At 43.4% G+C, this 16,533-nt stretch overlaps 1 pseudogene; it reads left to right on the top strand.

The window, feature by feature from the left end:
• Positions 1-16,533, top strand: part of LOC135551356 (syndetin-like) — a 232,573-nt pseudogene that overhangs the window by 57,672 nt on the left and 158,368 nt on the right.

The raw sequence follows: 16,533 nt of genomic DNA on the forward strand, positions 1-16,533 counted from the left end.
TTGCACCTAAATCAACCATCATCAAGAACTTCAAGGAGAGCGGTTCAATTGTTGTGAAGAAGGCTTCAGAGCACACAAGAAAGTCCAGCAAGCGCCAGGACCGTCTCCTAAAGTTGTTTCAGCTGCGGGATCAGGGCACCACCAGTACAGAGCTTGCTCAGGAATGGCAGCAGGCAGGTGTGAGTGCATCCTCATGCACAGTGAGGCAAAGACTTTTGGAGGATGGCCTGGTGTCAAGAAGGGCAGCAAAGAAGCCACTTCTCTCCAGGAAAAACCTCAGGGACAGACTGATATTCTGCAAAAGTTACAGGGATTGGACTGCTGAGGACTGGGGTTAAGTAATTTTCTCTGATGAATTCCCTTTCCGATTGTTTGGAGCATCCGTAAAAAAAGCTTGTCCGGAGAAGACAAGGTGAGCGCTACCATCAGTCCTGTGTCATGCCAACAGTAAAGCATCCTAAGACCATTCATGTGTGGAGTTGCTTCTCAGCCAAGGGAGTGGGCTCACTCACATTTTTGCCTAAGAACACAGCCATGAATAAAGAATGGTACCAACACATCCTCCGAGGGCAACTTCTCCCAACCACCCAGGAACAGTTTGGTGATGAACATAGCCTTTTCCAGCACGATGGAGCACCTTGCCATAAGGCAAAAGTGATAACTAAGTGGCTCGGGAAAAAAACATCGATATTTTGGGTCCATGGCCAGGAAACTCCCCAGACCTTAATCCCATTGAGAACTTGTGGTCAATCCTCAAGGGGCGGGTGGACAAACAAAAACCCACAAATTCTGACAAATTCCAAGCATTGATTATGCAAGAATGGGCTGCTAAGTTAATTGACGGCATGTCAGGGCGGATTGCAGCGGTCTTGAAAAAGAAGGGTCAACACTGCAAATATTGACTCTTTGCATCAACTTCATGTAATTGTCAATACAAGCCTTTGACACTTATGAAATGCATGTAATTATACTTCAGTATTCCATAGTAACATCTGCCAAAAATATCTAAACACTGAGGCAGCAGACTTTGTGTAAATTAATATTTGTGTCATTCTCAACACTTTTGGCCACGACTGTAAATCTCTCATGGCTCAAAGTGGAGGAAAGATTGACTTCATCACTAATTGTTTTTGTAAGAAGCTGTGACAAGCTGCGTGCTAGTAGTTTAAACAGACACCTCGGTGCACACAGCTTGTCAAAACGTCTCAGACAACCATGCATACACCAGAAGACATGCCACCAGCTTCTGACATAGTTTGATTTTGTCGTGAAACATCACTGTAACTGAGGTGTGGGCAGTGCAGTGGCCTGCCAGTGTTGCCACCATGACTGGATGAATGTTTTGTATTGTCCTTGAGAAGGCTAGCTGCACTTTGATGAAGGAGAAGGAGGAGGAGATGATGTTGTGCTTTGCTGGCTCGGCAAATTTGCAGATTGCTGACTAGTAGGCAGTAGGCAGGGTGCCGTTTTTTTTTCATCCTCTGCAGTTTGGGAAAGCACTATGATCACATCTCAAAATGGAAGTGAATCAGCTAAAAAAAGGAAAGGAATTTAAGCCACCTCATCTCCCTCCGCCCCAAAACACTGTACTCAGCTCTATGTCTGAATGATCCAGTGATCGGACTCCAGTGCCTCTCCATACATCAAATCCAACCTGCCCTCTGGCGGTGTAGAGAATACTCTCTGGAGATAAAACACCCAGCTGGGACCTTACCCGGAGCAGGTGTAGTGTCCGTGTGTGTCCAGCTGGCTGTTCCTCTTGTCTGCCTGGCTGAAACTAACCCCCTGGGGGGGCTTGGAAGGAAGACCTACTAAAGATCACAGAGGCCCTGCGATGCCTTTCCCCTGCCAACTAGTCCCAGTTGCCTGGCAACGTGCTGTGATATTTCCTACCATAGCAGGAGAGCATCACCATCAAATGGCAGGGCTCGACCATTGATAGTCCTCTAGGATGTGGATCACTCATTTAACACTTTGATAACAGGTAGCCACTGGGGTTGGATGGGGGAGGCAATTTACTTTTGTCTCCTCAATCTGAGATATTAAACATGGTACACAGCGCCTTCTGAAAGTGTCCATACCCCTGAACTTATTCCACATTTTGTTGCGTTACAAACACAGAAATATCTAATTTACATAAGTATTCACACCTCTTTGCTATGATGCTCCAAATTGAACTCCTGTGCATCCAATTTCCTTTGATCATCCTTGATGTCGCTGCAACTTGATTGGAGTCCACCTGTGGCCAATTCAGTTGTTTGGACATGATTTAGAAAGGAACACACCTGTCTATATAAGGTCCCACAGTTGACAGTGCATGTCAGAGTAGAGACTATACCATTAAGTACAAGGAACTGTCTGTAAATCTCCGAGACACTGTAGAATTGTGATGAGGCATATATCTGGGAAGGGTATAAAACCATTTCTAGAGTGTGTTGAACGTTTCCAAGGACACAGTGGTCTCCATGATTGGGAAATTGAAAGAATATGGAACTACCCAGACTGCCTAGAGCTGGCTGTCCAAACAAACTGAGAAACTGGGCAAGAAGGACCTTGGTCAGGGAGGTGACCAAGAACTCAATAACCACTCTGACAGAACTACAGAGTTCCTTGGCTGAGATTGGAGAATATGCCAGAAAGACTCTATAGCACTTCACCAATCTGGGAGAGTGACCAGACGGAAGCCACTTCTGAAAAAGACACGTGACAGCACGGCTGGAGTTTTGCAAAAAGACACGTGAAAGACTCTGAGAGCATAAGGCAACAGATTCTGTGGACTGATGAGACAAATATGTAAGTCTTGGGTCTGAATGCATAGCGCTGTCTGGATAAAATCAGGCACAGCTTATCACCTGTCTAACACGATCCCTACCTTGAAGCGTGGTGGCAGCATCATGCTATGGGGATGCTTTTCAGCGGCACGGACTGGGAGACTGGTAAGGATAGAGGGAACATTGAATGGAGCCAAATACAGGAAAATCCTTGATGAAAACCTACTTCAGAGTGGAAACAACCTTAGACAGGGGCGAAGATTTACGTTCCAACAAGACAATGATCCCAAGGACACAGCCAAAGCAACGCTGGAATGGCTTCAGAACAAGAATGTGAAAGTCCTTGTGACACAGCCAAAGCTCAGACTTGAATCCCATTGAAAATCTGTGGAAACACTTGAAGATTGCTGTTCACCGCCACTCCCCATCTAACTTAATAGAGCTTGAGAAAATCTGTGAGGAAGAAAATCCCAAAATCCAGACGACTCAAAGCTGTAGTTGCCACCAAAGATAGCTCTACAAAGTATTGACTCAGGGGTGTGAATACTTATGTAAATTAAATATTTCTGTATTTCATTTTCAATACATTTGCAAAGATTTCTAAAAACATGTTTTCACTTTGTCATTATGGGGTATTGTGTGTAGATGGGTGAGAATTTTTTTATTTAATCCATTTTAGATTCAGTCTGTAACACAACAAAAGGTGGAATAAGTCAAGGGGTATGAATACATTCTGAAGGCACTGTATCATGCTTTTGAAATCTGGAAGTATTATTGGTGACATATTGTCTTGGGATTAACCCGTTTTTGTCTCCAATAATAGCAAAATTTACATAATATCCCATAGTAAAGGAATGCTTGACACATCAGTGACACGCTGTTATATCTTCTAAGTATGGTGGCAGGCATTAAAAAGATATGGAATTGGCTGAGATGAAATGGATCTAGCAGTCAGCTGTGTGTGTCTGTGTGATATTGTATGTACTGAGGCGTGAGAGGAGAGGCGTGATTGTTTTAGGCTGCTATAGCTGCTCCTCTATTAGGCTCTGTGTTGTCTGATATTAGCTCCATCTCAAACATCTCACGAGGGGACAGACAGCGTCAACATCCACAAACTCACTGATTGCATCACATGATGCCTTACTAGGTTATTGGTAAGGGCAGCCAGGAACTTGGCAAACTGTAGCAAAACACTTTGCAACAAACGTTTTTGCAGCTAAAACAAGTGTTTCTTATTGGACAAGTTTACATTAGTCCCTCCCCGTTTTGCTTCCATTTGGTTCCCTGTGAATACACCCCATTTGCTGGGTGGCCTGTTCGTAGGTGACTTTTAAATAGTCCATGTGTGAGACATAGTCATGTGACCATTTTCCCCATGAAACCAGTGTTTGTGTAAATCAAAAAAATATTTTCCCATCGGAATAATTTGTCTGTTTTTTTGGGGGGGGGGATTTATTTTTTAGATTACATTATTTATAGGTTTATTCTACACTTCGGGAGGACTATAGTTAAGCTGCTTCGTGTCTGTTTATTGTGGTTTAACTACTCAGCTAATTGTCCCAGTGACTGTTGTTGAATGTTAATGTGAGAGGTTTTACCAACTGAGCAACTCATTGCTCATGAGTATCCTGCACGGGGAAAAGTTTTATAGGGGTGCATCCCTTCATTATTCCAGCACATACAGATGACGTCTATATTCCTTGCCCCTGTTCCTGCCCATTTGATACATTCTAAATCTAAACACATTTGACATATTAGTAAAGATTCATTGAGAATAGTCGGGTGAAAATACAGTGCCTTGCGAAAGTATTCGGCCCCCTTGAACTTTGCAACCTTTTGCCACATTTCAGGCTTCAAACATAAAGATATAAAACTGTATTTTTTTGTGAAGAATCAACAACAAGTGGGACACAATCATGAAGTGGAACGACATTTATTGGATATTTCAAACTTTTTTAACAAATCAAAAACTGAAAAATTGGGCGTGCAAAATTATTCAGCCCCTTTACTTTCAGTGCAGCAAACTCTCTCCAGAAGTTCAGTGAGGATCTCTGAATGATCCAATGTTGACCTAAATGACTAATGATGATAAATACAATCCACCTGTGTGTAATCAAGTCTCCGTATAAATGCACCTGCACTGTGGCAGTCTCAGAGGTCCGTTAAAAGCGCAGAGAGCATCATGAAGAACAAGGAACACACCAGGCAGGTCCGAGATACTGTTGTGAAGAAGTTTAAAGCCGGATTTGGATACAAAAAGATTTCCCAAGCTTTAAACATCCCAAGGAGCACTGTGCAAGCGATAATATTGAAATGGAAGGAGTATCAGACCACTGCAAATCTACCAAGACCTGGCCGTCCCTCTAAACTTTCAGCTCATACAAGGGGAAGACTGATCAGGGATGCAGCCAAGAAGCCCATGATCACTCTGGATGAACTGCAGAGATCTACAGCTGAGGTGGGAGACTCTGTCCATAGGACAACAATCAGTCGTATATTGCACAAATCTGGCCTTTATGGAAGAGTGGCAAGAAGAAAGCCATTTCTTAAAGATATCCATAAAAAGTGTTGTTTAAAGTTTGCCACAAGCTACATGGGAGACACACCAAACATGTGGAAGAAGGTGCTCTGGTCAGATGAAACCAAAATTGAACTTTTTGGCAACAATGCAAAACGTTATGTTTGTCGTAAAAGCAACACAGCTCATCACCCTGAACACAACATCCCCATTGTCAAACATGGTGGTGGCAGCATCATGGTTTGGGCCTGCTTTTCTTCAGCAGGGACAGGGAAGATGGTTAAAATTGATGGGAAGATGGATGGAGCCAAATACAGGACCATTCTGGAAGAAAACCTGATGGAGTCTGCAAAAGACCTGAGACTGGGACCGAGATTTGTCTTCCAACAAGACAATGATCCAAAACATAAAGCAAAATCTACAATGGAATGGTTCAAAAATAAACATATCCAGGTGTTAGAATGGCCAAGTCAAAGTCCCGACCTGAATCCAATTGAGAATCTGTGGAAAGAACTGAAAACTGCTGTTCACAAATGCTCTCCATACAACCTCACTGAGCTCGAGCTGTTTTGCAAGGAGGAATGGGAAAATTTTTTAGTTTCTCGATGTGCAAAACTGATAGAGACATACCCCAAGCGACTTACAGCTGTAATCGCAGCAAAAGGTGGCGCTACAAAGTATTAACTTAAGGTGGCTGAATAATTTTGCACGCCCAATTTTTCAGTTTTTGATTTGTTAAAAAAGTTTGAAATATCCAATAAATGTCGTTCCACTTCATGATTGTGTCCCACTTGTTGTTGATTCTTCACAAAAAAATACAGTTTATATATCTTTATGTTTGAAGCCTGAAATGTGGCAAAAGGTCGCAAAGTTCAAGGGCGCCGAATACTTTCGCAAGGCACTGTAAGATCACTTGATGAGAGAACAGCTGTGCAGCCTGAGGCAAGGAACAGAGTGAAAGCTTTTTTTGTGACTTTCTCAAATCATCAATAGCCTTTAGTTGCACCATGCAGCCTATTATGTTCTGATTTCTAACACATTCTTAGGTTTGTATCATTCACATCTAAGTTGCCTAATAATTCTAAATATAGCATATTTATGTTTACTTCTACGCTCAAAATAGCGACTTCATATGCACATTCGCTCCGGAATGGGAAAAATATCCTTTGAATTTTATTCAGCTAGGTTAAATTATATTCTTCTTACTATAACATCATATAAATAAAAGACTGGCATGGGACTTATAAGCATATCTTGTCAGCTAAATGATCAAGCCTACATTGAGCATAGTCAAATAACATACAGTAGGCCAACTCATAGGTTGTTCTGTTCTTCTTTGTATCATAATGTTTCTTTAGACCTGACTAAAATAAATATTGGATTTATTGTGATGGTCTACATTCAATTGATTGATCTCATTATTTATGAGACTTTTTAAATGTACAGTAGACGTTGCCAAGGCACAAGTCAGTGGCTTGTATGCATCTTGTATGCTTGGATGCCTAAAGGTTCTAAACCTGTTTGTTAATTAACGGTCAATTACCGTGAGACCAGCAGTCTTTTGCATGACAGTAACTGTCTGACAAAATGTAATAACCGCCACAGTCCTAGTCACATGTTCGTGGCTTGCTATATAAAGCAGGCAGACGGGCATCGAGGCATTCAGTTAATGTTCGATTGAATGTTAGAATGGGCAAAACGAGTGACCTAAGCCTCTTTGCTTGTGGTTTGATCATCGGTGCAAGGCGAGCTACATCCAGTATCTTAGAAACGGCTGGCCTTCTGGGCTATTCACACACTACAATGTCTGTGGATTACTGACAATCGTGCAAGCTAACAGACTGGCCACATACAGACAAATAGCGGTACAGTACAACTGTGGTGTGCAGAACGGCATCTCGAAACGCACAACTAGTTGGTCTTTGTCACGGATGGGCTATTGCAGCAGAAGACCACACCTGGTTCCATCAGTTAAAAACAAGTGACTCCAGTGGGCACGCCATCACCAACACTGGACAAATGAGGAGTGGAAAAACATTGCCTTGTACATCGAATCCCAGTTCCTATTGTGTCATTCTGATGGCAGAGTCAGGATTTGGTGTAAACAGCATGAGTCCATGGCCCCATCCTGCCTGGTGTCAACGGTACAGGCTGGTGGTAGTGGTGTACTGGATTGGGGATGCACATTTGGTCCTTTGAAACCAATTGAGCAATGAACACCATAGCATATCTGAACTTTGTTGCTGATAAAACCCAATAGAATATCTTTTGGATGAGATGGGGCTCCCGAGTGGCGCAGCAGTCTAAGGCACTGCATCTCAGTGCAAGAGGTGTTACTACAGACCCTGGTCGGGTCAAGTCATGCAAAACATGAAGCCGCACCAATGTGTAGGAGGAAACACCGTCCAACTGGCAACCGTGTCAGCGTGCATGTGCCCGGCGCACCACAGGAGTCGCTAGAGCGCGATGGGACAAGGACATCCCGGCCGGCCAAACATTCCCCTAACCCGGACGACGCTGGGCCAATTGTGCACTGCCTCATGGGTTTCCCGGGTTACGTCTGACTGCGACACAGACCGGGATCGGACCGCTATGCCAGTCAGGAGGCTCAGAGGGCTCTATGTTAGTATTACCTTCCCCCCGGTTTCAACATTTTTGTATTTTTTTTTAAACATTTAACCAAACTCATGGGGTGGGGTCACTGAATGATATCATTCACTCGACTCGCTGTTTGCGATTGTGAATTCTCTCACCCAGAGGCACTCGGAGAAAGAGTTTGGCAGCCGGGTGGGTCTGGCAGCCGGGTGGGTCTGGCAGCCTGAACCCTGGCTTCCTCTAATTTACAGGCTGGCGGTATACTCTGAGAGGGGAAAGAGAGACGTCTGCAATACATAAATTGATCCGTAACCCTTCGCTCCTGTTAGCTTTCCCACAGCCAGGGTCAGTGTTGCTATGCACTGTTTGCCCCTGCAGAAAGTCCTGGTGTGCGTGGCTTGCTGTCGTTATTTACAGCTGCCTGGTAGAGGGAACAGAAGGTTTCACACGCGGAGCTATGTTTAAAACAATTGGCAGCATAGAGCTTCTGGTGAGCGGCAGCAGACTCCTTTCAGAATGCAATGATGACTCTATAGTCTCTGTCGGTGTTGAAAACTATGGCTGGAGAAATATTCCTTGATCTGTGTCAGGCCATGAGGTATGTAGCCTCGGAGCTCTGTGCACTGCTGGGCTTGATCTGTGTCAGGCCACGAGGTATGTAGCCTCGGAGCTCTGTGCACCGCTGGGCTTGATCTGTGTCAGGCCACGAGGTATGTAGCCTCGGAGCTCTGTGCACCGCTGGGCTTGATGGGGCGAGCCTCACAATGCCAGCCATAGAGAGTTATGACGATGCTAGCTGCTATGTTGAGGTTGGCCAAAAAGTATTACTAGATTGCTTTGTGACTGAAATTGTGCCACAAGAGGCAGGTCATGTTTTGATGGACCTACTAAAGGTCTATGTACAATATAATACATTTCTTTGGACTTTTATGTTTTTGGGGTCAGGCACAAGGAATTTAATAGTGTTCGACGTTGTCGTCAATGTAATAGTTTCAGGTTCATTACTGAACCATCGGTGTCTGTGGGTCAGAAAAATAAAAAAACACAGCCTGTTCTCTCTGGCTGCAAGTCGGTTTGAAGATAAGCGCCTGTCTACCTGCCTGTCTGCCAGTAGCCTACCTCTTCACATACAACCCCATCCTAATTTGAATGACATCTTCTGGGATGACAGTTAGCTGTTCCACAGTTCTCTTTGGTGAGGTCTATTCATTAGGCTACTGACTGATTAAAGGAGCACTGAGATGAAGTTACTCCTCAGATGTGAGTCCTTGAATGTCAACTGGAAGGCTACAAATCAGGCTTTAGCAAGACCAACAGGATGGATAGGAGAAGAGTTTCCGCCAGACATCAACATTTCTCTGCTGTAAATGACTGTTATTTGGACGGTTATATATCAAAGTTCTCCTTGATTATGGATGATCAGTAGAAATTTGTGGTCAATTACGTTCAGTGGCATATTTCATCCTTTTCTGGCCTCTGGCTGTTTGGGTGTTAACCAAACCCACCCTTATAGGCTACACATCAATTCCTGTGGTCAAAAATAACTCCACAGAAATGGTTGTGAGCATACGTACATCTTTAGGTGCTGGGCTAATAATTGATGTCTGGCAATTACATAATTTCTTCATTGTGACCTCACAGGAAGAAAAAACAGGAAGTGTATCGAACAACTCTCTTTCTCTCCCACTCTCTTTTTCTCTCCCCCTTAATCTCTCCCTCCCTCCCTCCCACTCTCTTTTTCCATTTTTGTCTCCATCTTTTCTGTCTCATCCGCAGCACATCACTCCAGACAGCTACTTCCCCTGCCTGAGCGACCTGTGCAAGACATTATGGGAGGTGATGCTCAGCTATCTCCGGACCATGCAGTGGCTCGAGGAGCGTGACAAGGAGGACTGCAACCGCCACAGGTACACCTGTCCCACCAATATCTAGCCCATCCCCTTAATTCAGCACAACACAAGGCCTTTGGCTGACCAATAGCCCCTCCCCTTTAATTCGGTGTTGCACGGTCCCCTGCCCTTTAATTCAGGCAAGCAACCACTAAAGCCCTTATTCACTGTCCACCCTCTAACCTCTCGTACTTCTATAGCCCTGATTCCCTTTTATTTTATTTTTCATTTTTATTTCACCTTTATTTAACCAGGTAGGCTAGTTGAGAACAAGTTCTCATTTGCAACTGCGACCTGGCCAAGATAAAGCATAGCAGTGTAAACAGACAACACAGAGTTACACACGGAGTAAACAATCAACAAGTCAATAACAGAGTAGAAGAAAAAGAAAAGAAAAAGAAAAAGGGGAGTCTATATACATTGTGTGCAAAAGGCATGAGGAGGTAGGCGTATAATTACAATTTTGCAGATTAACACTGGGGTGATAAATGATCAGATGGTCATGTACAGGTAGAGATATTGGTGTGCAAAAGAGCAGAAAAGTAAATAAATAAAAACAGTATGGAGATGAGGTAGGTAAAATTGGGTGGGCTATTTACCGATAGGCTATGTACAGCTGCAGCGATCGGTTAGCTTCTCAGATAGCAGATGTTTGAAGTTGGTGAGGGAGATAAAAGTCTCCAACTTCAGTGATTTTTGCAATTCGTTCCAGTCACAGGCAGCAGAGAACTGGAACGAAAGGCGGCCAAATGAGGCGTTGGCTTTAGGTATGATCAGTGAGATACACCTGCTGGAGCGCGTGCTACGGGTGGGTGTTGCCATCGTGACCAATGAACTGAGATAAGGCAGAGCTTTACCTAGCATGGACTTGTAGATGACCTGTAGATGACCCTTATTCTTAACACACCTAAAGCCCTGATTCCCTTAGGCTTAATACACCTAAAGCCCTGATTCCCTTATTCTTAACACACATAAAGCCCTGATTCCCTTATTCTTAACACATCTAAAGCCCTGATTCCCTTAGGCTTAATACACCTAAAGCCCTGATTCCCTTAGGCTTATTACACCTAAAGCCCTGATTCCCTTAGGCTTATTACACCTAAAGCCCTGATTCCCTTAGGCTTAATACACCTAAAGCCCTGATTCCCTTAGGCTTAATACACCTAAAGCCCTCATTCCCTTAGGCTTATTACACCTAAAGCCCCGATTCCCTTAGGCTTATTACACCTAAAGCCCTGCTTCCCTTAGGCTTAATACACCTAAAGCCCTGATTCCCTTAGGCTTATTACACCTAAAGCCCTGATTCCCTTAGGCTTATTACACCTAAAGCCCTGATTCCCTTAGGCTTAATACACCTAAAGCCCTGATTCCCTTAGGCTTATTACACCTAAAGCCCTGATTCCCTTAGGCTTATTACACCTAAAGCCCTGATTCCCTTAGGCTTAATACACCTAAAGCCCTGATTCCCTTAGGCTTATTACACCTAAACGCCTGGAACATTCCATATAATAAAGATCACTTCTTTAGCCGCCTTCACCTTCACGTTGTACAGTTCGTCTTGCATTTCTGCTGCCGTAGTTTCCCTCGTCCTCTAGTAGTTCTTAGAAGCTAGACACTTTTTATTAGCCCCCCCTAAATCAATTTAAGCTGATTGTGTACAGAAATATATAAAAAAGAAAGGGGAGTTGACTTTCACGTGGGAGCACGCGTGACAATTTCTTCCTATTCTTAGTTTGCCTTTTCAAATACTTTGTCAATCAGCAGTAGCTTTCACTCATATGCAGAACTTGTCCTTTCTCTGTGGAAAAGGCATTTCATTTCCTCCTTCTGTATGTTGGATTAATTAAGGAAATGGGCAATGACGAGTAGGACCATGATGCCTTATCCCCTGATCACAGCGATTGATGGATTTGTAAGTATTGCATTTGCCCTTTGTAGAGAGCAGAGCTACGGTACTGCCTTCTCGTCTGCCCACCTCATATAACGAAAATGGTTGTGAATGCGCAGCGCTGCATTTGCACAGCCCACACAGCACACATTGGCGTGATGGTATGGGTAATTGAGGTTGAATTTGTCGCCGCACTTACCAGTGTGTTGATAGTCAAGTGGAATTTGTTTTCTAGTGTTGCTTCAGTGGCTCTCCCTCTTTCAGGCTGTCCATGTAGAAGGTCATTGAACCAACCAAGCCTGAAAGTGATAGGTGCTTGTGCTTTGTTGACGCCAACACACTGCTGACTTTGAAAAGTCACCGAGCCCTCCAAAGACCTCTTGAATCTAATGTTTCTAATGATTAATCTAATGATTAGATGATTAGATCCACACGATGGAGATAAATGGAGATAAACTGTGATATTTAAACCTGTAAATATACAGTACATTTCCATTCCATTATCATGTTAATTTCAATTTAAGTGCTGTTTTGATTGATATTTGTAAGAGAAAAATATGTATGTATTTATCCTAACTACAGACAACATCATGTCCCTCAGTGCTCACCCCCTGTTAGGAGTTAATGATGTATTATTCATGTATTTATTAAGGATGATTCCGTACAGCCACAGGGAGGACCACGCATTGTTTACATGATATTTAGATTAGATCAAATGAATGACGTTTGGCGTGTTCTACTTTTCTGAGAAACCCAACCCCCCCCATCACAATCAAACAGGGTTATCAAGTGCAATACTGCTATGGTCTCCAAAACAGGCCATAGTGAATCGCTCAGAGAGATTTACATGTTATTACAAGGCAGCTAAGCTAATGGCCTATCTGCTGAAAAGGCAGAAGGTGTATTTATATATACACCTACTCAAATATTTTATATTCGGGTATTCATTCAAAGTAGCCACCCTTTGCCTTGATGACAGCATTGCACACTCTTGGCATTCTCTCAACCAGCTTCATGAGGTAGTCACCTGGAATGCATTTCAATTAACATGTGTGCCTTGTTAAGAGTTAATTTGTGGAATTTATTTCCTTCTCAATGCGTTTGAGCCAATCAGTTGTGTTGTGACAAGATAGGGGTGGTATACAAAAGATGCAGAAGATAGCCAAATTTGGTAAAAGACCAAGTCCATATTATGGCAAGAACAGCTCAAATAAGCAAAGAGAAATGACAGTCCATCATTACTTTAAAGACATGAAGGTCAGTCAATCCGGAACATTTCAGTCGCACTTGGAGAGTGATTTAGTGCTGCATCAGATGACCTGGCGTCCACAATCAGTCAACCTCAACCCAATTGAGATAGTTTGGGATGAGTTGGACCGCACAGTGAAGGAAAATCAGCCAACGAGTGTTCAGCATATGTGGGAGCTCCTTCAAGACTGTTGGAAAAGGATTCCAGGTGAAGCTGGTTGAAAGAATGCCAAGAGTGTGCAAAGATGTCGTCAAGGTAAAGGGTGACTACTTTGAAGAATCTAAAACACATTTGGATTTGTTTAACACTATCTTCATTACTACATTATTCCAAGTGTTATTTCATAGTTCTGATGTCTTCATTATTATTCTACAATGTATAAAATAGAACAAATAAAGAAAAACCCTTGAATGAGTAGGTGTCCAAACTTTTGACTGGTAGTGTGTATAACTATGAGCCAGAGAGATGCAGGTAGCTAGATCATTTGAGACCACAAAGGCAGTCCAAGATGAGTGTATGTTGGGATAAGCAAGAAACTGCCAGCTTGTCATCACTACTATCACCTTACTAAGGTATCCAAGTCTGGGACAAACAACCATTGGCTCTGTTTCAATGGCGATAAAGTTTCAGTTGTATCATTTAGCAAAGTTTTCTGTTCCTTCCTATTAGTTTGCATTTTCAAATACTTTTTCAATCAATAGTAGTTTTGGCTCAGATGCGGAACTTGTCCTTTCTCCGTGGAAAAGGGGTTTCATTTCCCCCTTCAGTTCATTGGATTGATTAAGAAAATGGGCGATGACGAATAGGACCACGGTAATGCCTTTATCCCCTGATCACTGGTGCCGGTGAGACTTCGGCTGAGATCCAAATGGCGTCCTATTCCCTGTGTAGTGTACTAAATAGGGAATAGGTTTCCGTTTGGAACGCGTCCTTCAAGTCTCCAGCTTCCAAACCTTAGTTAAGCATATCTCCTTGTTCTGTGGGTGAAGGAACATTCAGTGCTAATCAGAGGAGGCGGGGCCATCCATCAAGAGGTGCTGTCATATCAGTGGGTGTGATTGGCTGTCCTCTACTACCCTCTAAGTGAAGGTGTCCTCACTCTGCATACGCTTTCACCCTTCCTCTATGTAAAGGGTGTGTGTGTGTGTGTGTGTGTGTGTGTGTGTGTGTGTGTGTGTGTGTGTGTGTGTGTGTGTGTGTGTGTGTGTGTGTGTGTGTGTGTGTGTGTGTGTGTTTGGTGCGTGAGTGTGTATTCGGTTTGTGTGTTCTTATAAGTGGGTATACATCTCTGTGTATACCAAAGCCTTAAGAAGAGTGATTCACATGCTGGCCTTAATTTGTCAGACTGTGCGGTGTGTCCTTGTCCCCAACACGTTCTACCGGGCGCCCTGCATGACCGCCAGGCTCCTCTCTGTCATTGGAGAAAATAATTTAAAGGTCCCTTGACGGCAGCAACGCTGCGTATGCATCCCAAGTGGCACCTTATTCCAGATAAAGTGCCCTGCTTTTAACCAGAGCCCCTATTCAGGGAATAGGGTGTCATTCGGTACGCAGCCTGCATCACCTCCACGGAGCGTCACCACAGCTGCTATAATGGACCTGTCACCATGATGTATCAGTAATTATTGTCACCACTCAATAAAGGGAAGTTGTTTCTGAATTGAACATGGGCGAAGGGTTCCCTCCCATCTTGCCAAATTGAATTTGCAGCCTTAGCTCACCCAGTGTCATATTCGATCAGCTCGGACAGGTCCTCGGTGGTGAGAGGATAAATGGCTGATGTTAGTGGATTGGTTACAAGCTCACAGCACTGACTGGAACCCTTCATATTGACCTTTCGCTTAGAACTTCCACGCTAAACATACACTCAATCCAGGACAGAGGGGGCCTTGACACGGGTACAGCTTCGCCTCATTCTAAGATGAAACCAACATAAATTGAAATCAAGATCGATGAACTAGTAACGTTTGCTGTTGGTGAACAAGTTGGGTTTTTTCACGGTCATTTGTGATTGGCTTATGATATGGCGACAAGTAGCCTAGTGGTTAGAGCGTTGGACTATTAACCGAAAGCTTGCAAGATTGAATCCCCGAGCTGACAAGGTAAAAATCTGTCGTTCTGCCCCAGACCAAGGCAGTTAGCCCACTGTTCCTAGGCCGTCACTGAAAATAAGAATTTGTTCTTTAACTGACTTGCCTCGTTAAATAAAGGTAAAATATATATATTTTTTAAATGTCTTAGTAGCATAGGATTTCTCACAACATGTCCTGTTTTTTTGTGTTATTTCTTGGTGTGACTATGATATATTAAGGCCGAACTTGGACAACTGCCTTCCTTGATTCAGACCAAAAGTGACTCCATAGTTAGTGTAACAGATGCCGTCATTGATACGTAGCTACACCAGTTCCTTCTGATCCTGATCATTTAGGCATTTTCATGTACATGATTGCTTGGCTAATTATGTGTGTCTGAGACATTAAATAATACAGCAATCCCTGGGGCGAAAATGGACAATTACGCCTCCCATTGCCTTCCATTGCCTCTGCTACTAACCTCTGTATTTGTTAAGGCGGCTTCTCTCCTTCATTTGCCGGGCCTATCAGCAGGTAAATTGCTTTCCCTGGCCTGTGACCAGCTTTGTTGTGTGTTTTCACACTTCAACGTCATCTTCGTGGCTTCCAACATGATGATGAGGTAAATGTGGTTGCCAGGTCAAAAGATGAATTATAAACTGGGTGGTTCGGGCCCTGAAAGCTGACTGACTGACAGCCATGGTATATTAGACTGTATTTCACGGGTATGACAAAAAATGGCATTTTACTGCTCTAATTACATTGGTAACCAGTTTATAACAGCAATAAGGAATCTCTGGAATTTGTTGTATATGGTCACCATACAATGGCTATGGGCTGTGTCCAGGCACTCCGCGTTGCGTCGTGCTTAAGAACAGCCCTTAGCCGTGGTATATTGGCCGTATACCACACCCCCGTGCCTTATTGCTTAAATAACAAGTAATTCATTCGTTTTAAATGGGTGTTTAAATGACATTTTGGCTGGCTAAGATTTGACTGGAGACCGTCCAGGTTTCTCAAGGCTCCTTGTCACAGTTTTATCTTGTTGAATTACTTGGCGAAACTACATCTTGGAACTTTGTGCTGTAGTCTGTGAGACGTTGGCTGGTTGTTTTCTGGCATCCTTCCTTTCCGTTGTCGGGGGAGGATATCTGTTTACAATTTTGAAATGTGTAACAGTAACACAATGAAAGCCCCTGGATGCTGTTTCATCACACCTCACTCACTTCCCAGATTTTTCCTTGTCCAAGTTTAACTGATTTGACCCTGCTGTGATATTTTTCTGGAGAACATTGCAATGACTTCTATCACTATATTAATTCATATTATGCTCGTGTCAAACTGAGGCCCAACCTGGATAGAAAGTAACCTAGAACTACTTTATCTAACCATTTAAGTCTTTGCACGGTTACATCACCCTCCTCATCGGGCTCCTCTCCTCTTTCCTCCCTCCCCTGTTCCCATTAGTAGCATTAACCTTTTCTCTACATTTCCCAGACAGCCAGAAGAGCTAATCTCCCTTCTTGCTCACTTGTTAAAGACAAGCTCTGG

Source organism: Oncorhynchus masou, chromosome 13 (assembly GCF_036934945.1).
Source record: "Oncorhynchus masou masou isolate Uvic2021 chromosome 13, UVic_Omas_1.1, whole genome shotgun sequence".
Taxonomy (NCBI): Eukaryota; Metazoa; Chordata; class Actinopteri; order Salmoniformes; family Salmonidae; genus Oncorhynchus; species Oncorhynchus masou.